This window comes from Taudactylus pleione, unplaced genomic scaffold (assembly GCF_031769625.1).
Source record: "Taudactylus pleione unplaced genomic scaffold, aTauple2 ptg000007l, whole genome shotgun sequence".
Classification (NCBI taxonomy): domain Eukaryota; kingdom Metazoa; phylum Chordata; class Amphibia; order Anura; family Myobatrachidae; genus Taudactylus; species Taudactylus pleione.
The window spans coordinates 15,579,962-15,594,104 of record NW_028284410.1 but is presented as its reverse complement, the minus strand read 5'-3'; the positions used below and the strand labels follow the sequence as shown (position 1 = coordinate 15,594,104).

The 14,143-nt window shown below is 37.2% G+C and overlaps 2 pseudogenes; one reads left to right on the top strand and one right to left on the bottom strand.

The window, feature by feature from the left end:
- Positions 1–8,019: 8,019 nt before the first annotated feature.
- On the bottom strand, positions 8,020–8,138 carry LOC148542918 (5S ribosomal RNA; annotated as a pseudogene).
- A 4,866-nt stretch (positions 8,139–13,004) lies between these two features.
- Positions 13,005–13,123, top strand: LOC148542917 (5S ribosomal RNA; annotated as a pseudogene).
- The last annotated feature ends 1,020 nt before the right edge of the window (positions 13,124–14,143 follow it).

Sequence of the window (14,143 nt, the reverse complement as noted above, 5' to 3'; positions counted from 1 at the left end):
AAGAATAGAGCAGTTATGCACAGTGAAGGAATAGTGTAGTTATACTGTAGTTTAAGGATAGGCTAGTAATATAGCTATTTAGTGGAGTCCATTTTTACGCTGCCGCCTACCACCCCCCTCCCCCCAATCCCAACCTTAAAAAGAGCCCCAAGTTATTAGATAAATTACTCTAATACTTCCCTGCAGGAGAGTTATAGAAGAAATGCACATAGATCTGCATATCTAAGGCGTGTGATTGGCCGGCTATTGAGGGGCTAGGTGGAGGCCGGAATTTTAATTAAAATATCTTTCTAGAACTACCCTGCAGGAAAGATTCAAGAGATGCACCTGGGTTGGTGCAGTTGCAAGTTGCAGTATCTGTAGAGTAGAGTTTTATGTTTTAGATGTAGACAATTGTGTTATTCCCATGCTTGCCCTATCTGTAATAGTGTAGTAATAGTGTAGGGATATCATAGTAATAGTGTAGGTATAGTGCAGTTATACTGTAATTTTCAGATAGGTTAGTAATAGTGTAAGAATAGGATAGTGACAGTGTAGGGATAGTGTAAGAATAGCATAGGGATAGAATAGTAATAGTGTAAGAATACTAGTGTAGGGATAGTGTAATAATAGTATAGTGATAGCATTGTAACAGTGTAGGGATAGTGTAATAATAGTATAGTGATAGCATAGTACCAGTGTAGGGATAGTGTAATAATAGTATAGTGATAGCATAGTACCAGTGTAGGGATAGTGTTAGAATAGCATAGGGATAGAATAGTGTAAGAATAATAGTGTAGGGACAGTGCAATAATAGTATAGTGATAACATAGTAATAGTGTAAGAATAGGATAGTGACAGTGTAGGGATAGTGTAAGAATAGCATAGGGATAGAATAGTAATAGTGTAAGAATACTAGTGTAGGGATAGTGTAATAATAGTATAGTGATAGCATAGTAACAGTGTATGGATAGTGTAAGAATAGTAATAGTGTAAGAATACTAGTGTAGGGATAGTGTAATAATAGTATAGTGATAGCATTGTAACAGTGTAGGGATAGTGTAATAATAGTATAGTGATAACATAGTAATAGTGTAAGAATAGGATAGTGATAGTGTAAGAATAGCATAGGGATAGAATAGTAATAGTGTAAGAATAATAGTATAGGGATAGATTAATAATAGTATAGTGATAGCATAGTAACAGTGTAGGGATTGTGTAAGAATAGCATAGGGATAGAATAGTAATAGTGTAAGAATACTAGTATAGGGATAGTGTAATAATAGTATAGTGATAGCATAGTAACAGTGTAGGGATAGTGTAAGAATAGTAATGGTGTAAGAATAATAGTGTAGGGACAGTGTAATAATAGTATAGTGATAGCATAGTAACAGTTTAGGGATAGTGTAATAATACCATAGGGATAGCATAGTGATAGTACAAAGATAGTATAGTAACAGTGTAAGAATAGAGTAGTTATGCACAATGTAGGAATAGTGTAGTTATACTGTAGTTTAAGGATAGGCTAGTAATATAGCTATATAATGGAGGCCATTTTTACGCTGCCGCCTACCACCCCCCTCCCCCCAATCCCAACCTTAAAAAGAGCCCCAAGTTATTAGATAAATTACTCTAATACTTCCCTGCAGGAGAGTTATAGAAGAAATGCACCTAGATCTGCATATCTAAGGCGTGTGATTGGCCGGCTATTGAGGGGCTAGGTGGAGGCCGGAATTTTAATTAAAATATCTTTCTAGAACTACCCTGCATGAAAGATTCAAGAGATGCACCTGGGTTTGTGCAGTTGCAAGTTGCAGTATCTGTAGAGTAGAGTTTTATGTTTTAGATGTAGACAATTGTGTTATACCCATGCTTGCCCTATCTGTAATAGTGTAGTAATAGTGTAGGGATATCATAGTAATAGTGTAGGTATAGTGCAGTTATACTGTAATTTTCAGATAGGTTACTAATAGTGTAAGAATAGGATAGTGACATTGTAGGGATAGTGTAAGAATAGCATAGGGATAGAATAGTAATAGTGTAAGAATACTAGTGTAGGGATAGTGTAATAATAGTATAGTGATAGCATTGTAACAGTGTAGGGATAGTGTAATAATAGTATAGTGATAGCATAGTACCAGTGTAGGGATAGTGTAATAATAGTATAGTGATAGCATACTACCAGTGTAGGGATAGTGTTAGAATAGCATAGGGGTAGAATAGTGTAAGAATAATAGTGTAGGGACAGTGCAATAATAGTATAGTGATAACATAGTAATAGTGTAAGAATAGGATAGTGACAGTGTAAGGATAGTGTAAGAATAGCATAGGGATAGAATAGTAATAGTGTAAGAATACTAGTGTATGGATAGTTTAATAATAGTATGGTAATAGCATAGTGACAGTGTAGGTATAGTGTAAGAATAGCATAGGGATAGAATAGTAATAGTGTAGAAATACTAGTGTAGGGATAGATTAATAATAGTATAGTGATAGCATAGCAACAGTGTAGGGATAGTGTAAGAATAGCATAGGGATAGAATAGTAATAGTGTAAGCAAAAACAGTGTAGGGACAGTGTAATAATAGTATAGTGATAACATAGGTATAGTGTAGGAATTACATAGTAATAGTGTAAGAAATGGATACTGACAGTGTAGGGATAGTGTAAGAATAGCATAGGGATAGAATAGTTTAATAGTGTAAGAATACTAGTGTAGGGATAGTGTAATAATAGTATAGTGATAGCATAGTAACAGTGTATGGATAGTGTAAGAATAGTAATAGTGAAAGAATAATAGTGTAGGGACAGTGTAATAATAGTATAGTGATAGCATAGTAACAGTGTAGGGATATTGTAGTAATACCATTGGGATAGCATAGTAATAGTACAAATATGGGATAGTAACAGTGTAGGGATAGTGTATTAATAGTATAGTGATAGCATAGTAACAGTGTAGGGATATTGTAGTAATACCATTGGGATAGCATAGTAATAGTACAAAGATGGTATAGTAACAGTGTAAGAATAGAGCAGTTATGCACAGTGAAGGAATAGTGTAGTTATACTGTAGTTTAAGGATAGGCTAGTAATATAGCTATTTAATGGAGTCCATTTTTACGCTGCCGCCTACCACCCCCCTCCCCCCAATCCCAACCTTAAAAAGAGCCCCAAGTTATTAGATAAATGACTCTAATACTTCCCTGCAGGAGAGTTATAGAAGAAATGCACATAGATCTGCATATCTAAGGCGTGTGATTGGCCGGCTATTGAGGGGCTAGGTGGAGGCCGGAATTTTAATTAAAATATCTTTCTAGAACTACCCTGCAGGAAAGATTCAAGAGATGCACCTGGGTTTGCATGTTTGGAGTCTGTGTATTTTAGCAGAATTTGCTCAGTGAAAAATGCCCACCAAGAAGCAGGTACCAACTGTTCAAAACACCTGCCCTTGGGCCCAGAACATACATGGTTACCACCTAGTAGTACATCCTCCTGGAGAATGACCTTATAATGGCCAGACTATGCTTAGTTTATAGCTGCTTTAGCTGACAGCTAGATTGAATAAAATTGCAAGCTCCCCACTCCTAGTCGAGAGGGAAATCTCTCTCCTAAATCTGGGCCTCAGGTGCGTGTTACAGTGCTGTAGCCTAATGTCAGGTTAGTAGCATAGGGTCTTTCTGTTACTGTCTGCAAAGACAGTGACTCCATGCTCACGGGACACACTCAATATATGAAGCGAAGGGACCAGGGGTTACACTTCCTAGGCCTGCCCCTGGCACCCTGTACTCAGTGTATAATGTGTAGATGCCTGTGAGTAATGTTGGGAATGTCCCGAACAAATTAAAATAAGACAACACGATACCAGATGCATCTCAGTGAAAACTGCACTACTGAGCCTTCTGCAGGGTGGGCTATGGAAATGGGAGGAGTTTGTTACACAGGGGTCTATTTACTAAGCTTTTTTAGGAGATAAAGTGAACGGAGATAAGGTACCAGCCAATCAGCTCCTAACTCCCATTTTTCAAACACAGCCTGTGACATGACAGTTAGGAGCTGATTGGCTGGTACCTTACCTCAGTTCACTCTATCTCCATCCAAGGTTTAGTAAATAGACCCCATAGTTCCAAACTCCTGGCTGAGCCCTGTTTTCCCCAATTTCCACTGTCCCTAGAGGATGATAGCGAATAAATAACTAAGGCGTGTGATTGGCCGGCTATTGAGGGGCTAGGTGGAGGCCGGAATTTTTTTAATTTAAATATTTTTGTAGAACTGCCCTGCAGGAAATATTCAAGAGATGCACCTGGATCTGTATGTTTGAGGGTCTGTGTATTTTAGCAGAGTTTCCCACCAAGAAGCAGGTACCAAACTGTTCAGGGTTAAGCACCTCCCCTAGGACCCAGAACATACATGGTTACCACCTAGGAGAACAGCCTCCTGGAGAATGACCATATAATAGCCAGACTGTGCTAAATTTGTAGCTGCTTTAGCCGACAGCGAGATTGACTAAAACTACAGGCTCCCCACTCCCAGTCTAGAGGGAAGTCACTCTCAGGTGTGTGGTCCTGTGCTGTGGCCCAATTGCAGGTTAGTAGCATAGGGTCTTTCTGTTACTGTCTGCAAAGGCAGAGACTGCATGTGCCCAGGACACACTCCACTAGCAACGGAAAGAGCAGCACTGCCCAGAGCATCCTCAGGATGGCATTATAGGAGTCCAAGGATCCTCCGGATGGCACTGCCGCAGTAATCCACTGCAATATGTGTGACGGCACCGGTTGCACTTTCCTAGTTATGGCCCTAAAGTGTGCTACTGAGTTCTCTGCAGGGTTATGGAAAGCGGAGGAGTTTCAAACATAGTTCTAAACTTCTGCCTGTGCCTCTAAATCTCCAAGTTCCAGTGTCCCTAGAGGATGATAGTGAAATAATAACTAAGGCGTGTGATTGGCCGGCTATTGAGGGGCTAGGTGGAGGCCGGAATTTTAATTAAAATATTTTGTTTAAAACAGAAGACTTTATTTTGCACATCTAAAGCAATCAATCACCAGCTGTTCTAGTAGCACAGACCACCAATTATTTAATGCATTGTTTTTCAAAAGGGCCACTGAGAGATTACTTACTGTGTGTTTCCACACTGAGAAAAAAAGAAAAGTAAAATAAATAAATATATATATGCAGAAAAACGGCACTCCTAAGTAGATTCAAACACCAGAGTGTTTATTAAAAATCCATACAATGTACAGCGACGTTTTATATTGAATGGATTTTTAATAAACACTCCGGTGTTTGAATATACTTAGGAGTGCCTTTTTCTGCATTTATATTTCTCATGTCCTGGCACCCTAATCTAAATGGTGGTCCCTGGAGTGCCTATTTATTTCGACATTATATATATATATATATAGTTTCCCATAGCAGTGCGGCACTCAGGCTCCATATAAGAACTCAAAGACGGTGAAAGTATCAACGTTTCAATTTATATAGCAAATTGAAACGTTGATACCTTCACCGTGTTTGAGTGCTTATATGTAGCCTGAGTGCCGCACTGCTGTGGGAAACTGTGAGTACTGATGTGTGGTGGCACCTGGACAAGGTAACATATACTTATGGAGAGTGCCGGATTACTGGACTTTGGCCCTCATTCAGAGGCGGTCGGAGGATGCAAGCGAGCGCTCAGAAACTGGGCGGCCGCTTGCATCCTGACCGCCCACCTCTGTTTCGGTCGTTAGGCTGTGGGTTTACACCCACAGCTCTAACGACCGCTCGGGTGATGGTCACGATGGTCAGAGACCATCGCGACCATCGGGGCTTACGACGAGACCCTAGGGTAGGGTCTCACTTTTCGTAAGCCCTGGAGAGCTTCTGGCTCTGTCAGAGCCGGAAGCTCTCCACTGACATCACTAGTGATGTCAGTGGGGCCTCCCCCAAATGGTAGGCGTTCCCATGCACACTGGCCAAACATCGAGGCGCCTCTGAATAAGGTCCTTTGTGTGTATATATATATATATTTTGATATTGTAGATGTACCCAGCGCCAACAGCAGAAAAAATTACCACCTTATAACCCTTCTGGGTTTATAATGACTCTCAGTGTATTGCACTCCTCTATTAAAGGTGTCAGCTCTTAACAACAAAAGTCTGGTGGTGGCTAGCCACCATAAATTAAAATAAAGATAGTGTACACATAGGTTGAAATGTGAGCGACAAAAGTGCTTAGTACACTCTATTAACTATTTAAATAATTCAGTAAATCTGTGAAAAACGCTTAGTAATTCATATGTAGTGTTTTAAAACAAAGTGCAGAAATAAACACATAAAGTGCCAAGTGAATAATTTAACCTCAATAAATAATATATGCAAGTGAATAAATACGTGTTTAAAATAATAGGAATATATCTAAATATGAAAAAAATTATTTAATTCATAAATATGACACCTACAATAATGAAAAGTACATAAAAACATAGCAATAAATGATATACATAGGATAAAAAGGAGGAATAAACTGAAAAAAGCTTATCTTTTAGATAAAAAAGAAATTGAAGAGTTCATGGATGTATGATCAGCCTCCCAACGCGTTTCGTCAATCTATGACTTCATCAAGGGGATACCTAGCTGTTAATGCCCTCCGGCTTATAAACCCCACTAATAGGGACAATTGACACTCATTATGACATCACTTCCTGTCAGTAATTTTTTTTTTTTCTTTTTTTTTCCTAAATCTTCCTTATTACTGATATATTACAGTGAATCTATATATTCTGTAGTCACGTTATGTCCATCAGTCCTAAAAGCATGTAATTTAGTAGTTTTATAAAATATAAATTGAATAACAAACTGCGGGCTGTCATCACTTCCGCCCAAAAGTCCGGCCAGTTTTGTCTTGGAAGTCCGGCCACTTCCACCCTGATGCTCAGTCTCGTGATCCCGTCATCACCAAACACGCGACTCATTGCGTCGTGCTTACAGTGCTGTATAGGTACGCACTTCCGCCCTGGGTTTCGATCTGGTAGCCGCGTCATCAAAGTGCGGCTCGTCCAGTCGCGCTAATAGTGCTTGTCGAGGTGCATGCTTCCGCTCCCAGGATACGGTACTTCCGCTTATCCTTTTGCTCCTGCGCATGCGTAGTGCCTCCTGGCGGCGGCCATCTTTATGGATCCTATTCACCTCAGGATATCTTGTAACCGCGGCCATCTTTCTGGATACTTCTTAACCAGCCACCATATTTAAAACTCCAGCACTCCTATATTAACCTGTGCAACTCTGGGCAAAACCTTAGGGAATGAATATTCAATTAATTCCAGCTATAAAAAGAAGAAAAAGGGGGAAGGATTAGAATATTTATTAAATAATCATCCTAATAAGGGAAAGACCTATATTGTCTTTCACCTATATAAACCCATAGAAACATAGATTTACATAGCTGATCAAAAACTTTATATAACTAGTCACAACTACTCAGAAAAGCATGTATGTATGCCTATATATAAACATATATCAGGATAATCCACAATTATATAGCTAATTGTTCCAAAAGATTATTTTCAACATATTATACTAAAGGAAAAGGAAAAAAAAAAAAAAAGGGGGGGGGGGATGTTCTTAAAAAACCACATGGTTTCAGAGAAGGGGATAGCAAATAAAGCAAATATCCTAAATCCACAAAACCATATGTATAAAAATATCTATTAAAAATTATTTTATAAAAATTTTTGGCACATATATGTATATAAATTTCTTGAGAACTGTATTAAAAGAATCAGGAAAAGCTTTAAAAAATCAATAAAATATTGATAAAATATTAATTTCTTCACTCAAAAAATTATAATCCAGGCTTTAAAGTAGAATGGCTGTTCTTATTGAAAAGTCTCGATTCCAACATTATTTGCTTTGATCTTAGGAGATGCTTATTATTGAGAAGTCTCTGTTCCAACATAATTTGCCTTGATCTTGGGAAATGCTTCTTATTTCATATCTTTCTTCCGATTTTTTACTCCGATTTTACCATGGGATTCCAGGGATTATGCTTAACTGTGCACTTTGCTTACAACTACAGTACCCGGTATTCCCTGGAGGTCCCCCATCCAAGTACTGACCGGGCCCATTTCAACTTAACTTCCAAGAGCAGATGAGATTGGGTGTTTGAAAAATGGTTTGACTGTAGGAAATAGCTTCTACAGTAGCATATCCCATATCACATGGACATTAAGTCGGAGTCATCAATCTTCTTATATAAAAGGTGCGATTTCATAATTATCATTGAATCCGAGTGGTGCCAGTGTTCTTAACTCAAAAATCCAATACATCTCCCTTTTAGATAACTTTTTTGCTAGATCTCCTCCTCTCTCTCCCAAGAGCACCTGTTCAATGGGTTTAAAAGTAAGGTCCTCTGGATTAGAGTTGTGATGAAGAAGAAAATGTTTCGACACAGCATGACCCTCCAGTTTATTCCGGATATACCTTATATGTTCTTGAATGCGTAGTTTAAGGGTTCTTTTTGTCTTCCCAATGTATTTTGTGCCACAAGTGCACTCCAAAAGATAAATGATAGAGGTAGAGTTACAATTCATATGTTGTTTTATTATATATTCTTTAGAGTTATCTGAATTCATAAAAGATCTCCTTTGTGGATGAAGATATCTGCATATATTGCACCTCCCACATTTATAACTACCTGTACACTTTGGTAGCATATTATTATTTAGTGTGATATCCTGTATCATACTTGGGGCTAAAAAATCCTTGATACTCCTGGCCTTCCTAAATACCACCGGGGGTTTTGGAGGGAGAAAATCTTTAAGGATGGGGTCCATTAATAAAATATGCCAGTGTTTATTTAAAGTACTCCTGATTGTCTTCTCCTGATCATTAAACGTAGTAACAAAAGGAATGAATTTGTTATCTTGTATATTTCTTTCTTTGTAAGTCAATAATTCTGATCTTTCCTTTTGATTAGTCTTCCTTGCAGCTTCCATCAAAAGTTCTTTTGGATAGTCCTTCTCAATGAACCTGTCTGCATATAGCCTTATTTGTTCTTCCGCTGTAACTGAATCACTGCAATTTCGCTTGATCCTAGAAAACTGAGAATGGGGTATATTATCTTTCCATTTCTTCAGATGTCCGCTATTATAATGGAGATAACTGTTTGTGTCAACCTTCTTTATAAAATTCTTAGTCACAACTCTGTTTTCTTCATGCATAAGAATTAGGTCAAGAAATTCAATAGAGTGTTCGCTGATGTTAAATGTGAACTTCAAATTCATGTTATTCTTCATAATATGTGTGAAGAACATCTCAAAAGACTCCCTTGTTCCATTCCACACAATTAAAAAGTCATCAATGTATCTTTTAAATAAAATGATCTGTTCTTTAAAAGGGTTGTTATTATAAATATGTTCTCTTTCCCAGCAGCCCATAAATAAATTGGCGAAGCTGGGGGCAAAAGTCGTCCCCATCGCCGTACCACATATCTGCCGGTAAAACTGCTCTAAAAATTTAAAATAGTTATGGTTTAAAATGAACTTCATAAGATCACAAATAAAATTCCTATGTTCATTATTGATTGTTGCAGGAGACCTGTGAACATCAGACATAGGAACAGTGATATCCACACCCCATATCATGGGGAGACCAAGCTTAGAAATAGATTTTCAACACTACAACGCATGGATTATGGAAGTGACACTGAGAATTTTTTATCTCCGGACACGGAATTCACCATACAAAATCCAAAGAGAACATTTTTCAAAGAGACAACAAGATTAGCATCCCCTCTCAAAAGGAACCTAAGAGACGAAGAGGAAAACGGGGCGGTAGGAGGGAGAAGCCACAAAAGAAGGTTTCTACAGTAAGACCTGAGGAAAAAGGGATTTTTAATCTATCTAAACATATCCTTACTAAACCGGAAATAACTCTACTCAGCAAAGGCTTGAATTTTGCCCCAACAAGTAGTATGAATAAATTTCAGACATTCATTGACTTGAATAAATTTGTTAGAAATGTCACACTTAAGAGACATTTTATTAAGAAGGACAATGCAATAATAACGAACTACAATGAAGGGGAATCAAAATCTGGACTTAAATGCAAATCAAAGTATTATCCATTAGAATCGAAAGGCAATCATTTGAGTATGTTCTATGAACTTGTTAAGAAAGATCTTTGTGAAAATGAGGTACAACCAGTAGTTAAACATAATTTAACAAACAGAGAGAAGGAAGGATTAAAGAATTTACAAAAGAATACTGATATAATTATTAAACAAGCAGACAAAGGGGGGGGACTAGTGATCATGGACAGGACTTACTACATCAAAGAAGCTAATAGGCTTTTAGATGATGAAGTGTCATATATCAAATTGAATAAAGACCCCTTGGATGACTATATAGATGAATTGAGGAAACTCCTGGTTCATGGACTACATAATGGAATATTAACAAAAGATGAATTCCAATATCTTTTCCAGACTAGTCCCACTACCCCCATTTTTTATTTTCTTCCGAAAATCCACAAATCGCTAATAGAACCTCCGGGAAGACCCATTATAGCGGGTATAGATTCCCTTACGTCACATCTATCGGAATACGTGGACATTTTTCTATCAAAGTATGTAAAGCAACTGGAGTCATACTTAAAGGACACTACAAGCGTCCTTCAAATCATAGAACCCCTGAGGTGGAAGAGTTCTTATTTATGGGCAACTATAGATGTCCAGGCCTTATATACATGTATCGAGCATGAGAAGGGGATAAATGCAAGTAAAGAGTTTCTGGAAGCTGATGCAACAATCAATAATGAACATAGGAATTTTATTTGTGATCTTATGAAGTTCATTTTAAACCATAACTATTTAAAATTTTTAGAGCAGTTTTACCGGCAGATATGTGGCACGGCGATGGGGACGACTTTTGCCCCCAGCTTCGCCAATTTATTTATGGGCTGCTGGGAAAGAGAACATATTTATAATAACAACCCTTTTAAAGAACAGATCATTTTATTTAAAAGATACATTTAACTACTGGTTGTACCTCATTTTCACAAAGATCTTTCTTAACAAGTTCATAGAACATACTCAAATGATTGCCTTTCGATTCTAATGGATAATACTTTGATTTGCATTTAAGTCCAGATTTGGATTCCCCTTCATTGTAGTTCGTTATTATTGCATTGTCCTTCTTAATAAAATGTCTCTTAAGTGTGACATTTCTAACAAATTTATTCAAGTCAATGAATGTCTGAAATTTATTCATACTACTTGTTGGGGCAAAATTCAAGCCTTTGCTGAGTAGAGTTATTTCCGGTTTAGTAAGGATATGTTTAGATAGATTAAAAATCCCTTTTTCCTCAGGTCTTACTGTAGAAACCTTCTTTTGTGGCTTCTCCCTCCTACCGCCCCGTTTTCCTCTTCGTCTCTTAGGTTCCTTTTGAGAGGGGATGCTAATCTTGTTGTCTCTTTGAAAAATGTTCTCTTTGGATTTTGTATGGTGAATTCCGTGTCCGGAGATAAAAAATTCTCAGTGTCACTTCCAGAATCCATGCGTTGTAGTGTTGTAAATCTATTTCTAAGCTTGGTCTCCCCATGATATGGGGTGTGGATATCACTGTTCCTATGTCTGATGTTCACAGGTCTCCTGCAACAATCAATAATGAACATAGGAATTTTATTTGTGATCTTATGAAGTTCATTTTAAACCATAACTATTTTAAATTTTTAGAGCAGTTTTACCGGCAGATATGTGGCACGGCGATGGGGACGACTTTTGCCCCCAGCTTCGCCAATTTATTTATGGGCTGCTGGGAAAGAGAACATATTTATAATAACAACCCTTTTAAAGAACAGATCATTTTATTTAAAAGATACATTGATGACATTTTAATTGTGTGGAATGGAACAAGGGAGTCTTTTGAGATGTTCTTCACACATATTATGAAGAATAACATGAATTTGAAGTTCACATTTAACATCAGCGAACACTCTATTGAATTTCTTGACCTAATTCTTATGCATGAATAAAACAGAGTTGTCACTAAGAATTTTATAAAGAAGGTTGACACAAACAGTTATCTACATTATAATAGCGGACATCTGAAGAAATGGAAAGATAATATACCCCATTCTCAGTTTTCTAGGATCAAGCGAAATTGCAGTGATTCAGTTACAGCGGAAGAACAAATAAGGCTATATGCAGACAGGTTCATTGAGAAGGACTATCCAAAAGAACTTTTGATGGAAGCTGCAAGGAAGACTAATCAAAAGGAAAGATCAGAATTATTGACTTACAAAGAAAGAAATACACAAGATAACAAATTCATTCCTTTTGTTACTACGTTTAATGATCAGGAGAAGACAATCAGGAGTACTTTAAATAAACACTGGCATATTTTATTAATGGACCCCATCCTTAAAGATTTTCTCCCTCCAAAACCCCCGGTGGTATTTAGGAAGGCCTGGAGTATCAAGGATTTTTTAGCCCCAAGTATGATACAGGATATCACACTAAATAATAATATGCTACCAAAGTGTACAGGTAGTTATAAATGTGGTCGGTGCAATATATGCAGATATCTTCATCCACAAAGGAGATCTTTTATGAATTCAGATAACTCTAAAGAATATATAATAAAACAACATATGAATTGTAACTCTACCTCTATCATTTATCTTTTGGAGTGCACTTGTGGCACAAAATACATTGGGAAGACGAAAAGAACCCTTAAACTATGCATTCAAGAACATATAAGAAATATCCGGAATAAACTGGAGGGTCATGCTGTGTCGAAACATTTTCTTCTTCATCACAACTCTAATCCAGAGGACCTTACTTTTAAACCCATTGAACAGATGCTCTTGGGAGAGAGAGGAGGAGATCTAGCAAAAAAGTTATCTAAAAGGGAGATGTATTGGATTTTTGAGTTAAGAACACTGGCACCACTCGGATTCAATGATAATTATGAAATCGCACCTTTTATATAAGATTGATGACTCCGACTTAATGTCCATGTGATATGGGATATGCTACTGTAGAAGCTATTTCCTACAGTCAAACCATTTTTCAAACACCCAATCTCGTCTGCTCTTGGAAGTTAAGTTGAAATGGGCCCGGTCAGTACTTGGATGGGGGACCTCCAGGGAATACCGGGTACTGTAGTTGTAAGCAAAGTGCACAGTTAAGCATAATCCCTGGAATCCCATGGTAAAATCGGAGTAAAAAATCGGAAGAAAGATATGAAATAAGAAGCATTTCCCAAGATCAAGGCAAATTATGTTGGAACAGAGACTTCTCAATAATAAGCATCTCCTAAGATCAAAGCAAATAATGTTGGAATCGAGACTTTTCAATAAGAACAGCCATTCTACTTTAAAGCCTGGATTATAATTTTTTGAGTGAAGAAATTAATATTTTATCAATATTTTATTGATTTTTTAAAGCTTTTCCTGATTCTTTTAATACAGTTCTCAAGAAATTTATATACATATATGTGCCAAAAATTTTTATAAAATAATTTTTAATAGATATTTGTATACATATGGTTTTGTGGATTTAGGATATTTGCTTTATTTGCTATCCCCTTCTCTGAAACCATGTGGTTTTTTAAGAACATCCCCCTCCCCCCTTTTTTTTTTTTTTTTTTCCTTTTCCTTTAGTATAATATGTTGAAAATAATCTTTTGGAACAATTAGCTATATAATTGTGGATTATCCTGATATATGTTTATATATAGGCATACATACATGCTTTTCTGAGTAGTTGTGACTAGTTATATAAAGTTTTTGATCAGCTATGTAAATCTATGTTTCTATGGGTTTATATAGGTGAAAGACAATATAGGTCTTTCCCTTATTGGGATGATTATTTAATAAATATTCTAATCCTTCCCCCTTTTTCTTCTTTTTATAGCTGGAATTAATTGAATATTCATTCCCTAAGGTTTTGCCCAGAGTTGCACAGGTTAATATAGGAGTGCTGGAGTTTTAAATATGGTGGCTGGTTAAGAAGTATCCAGAAAGATGGCCGCGGTTACAAGATATCCTGAGGTGAATAGGATCCATAAAGATGGCCACCGCCAGGAGGCACTACGCATGCGCAGGAGCAAAAGGATAAGCGGAAGTACCGTATCCTGGGAGCGGAAGCATGCACCTCGACAAGCACTATTAGCGCGACTGGACGAGT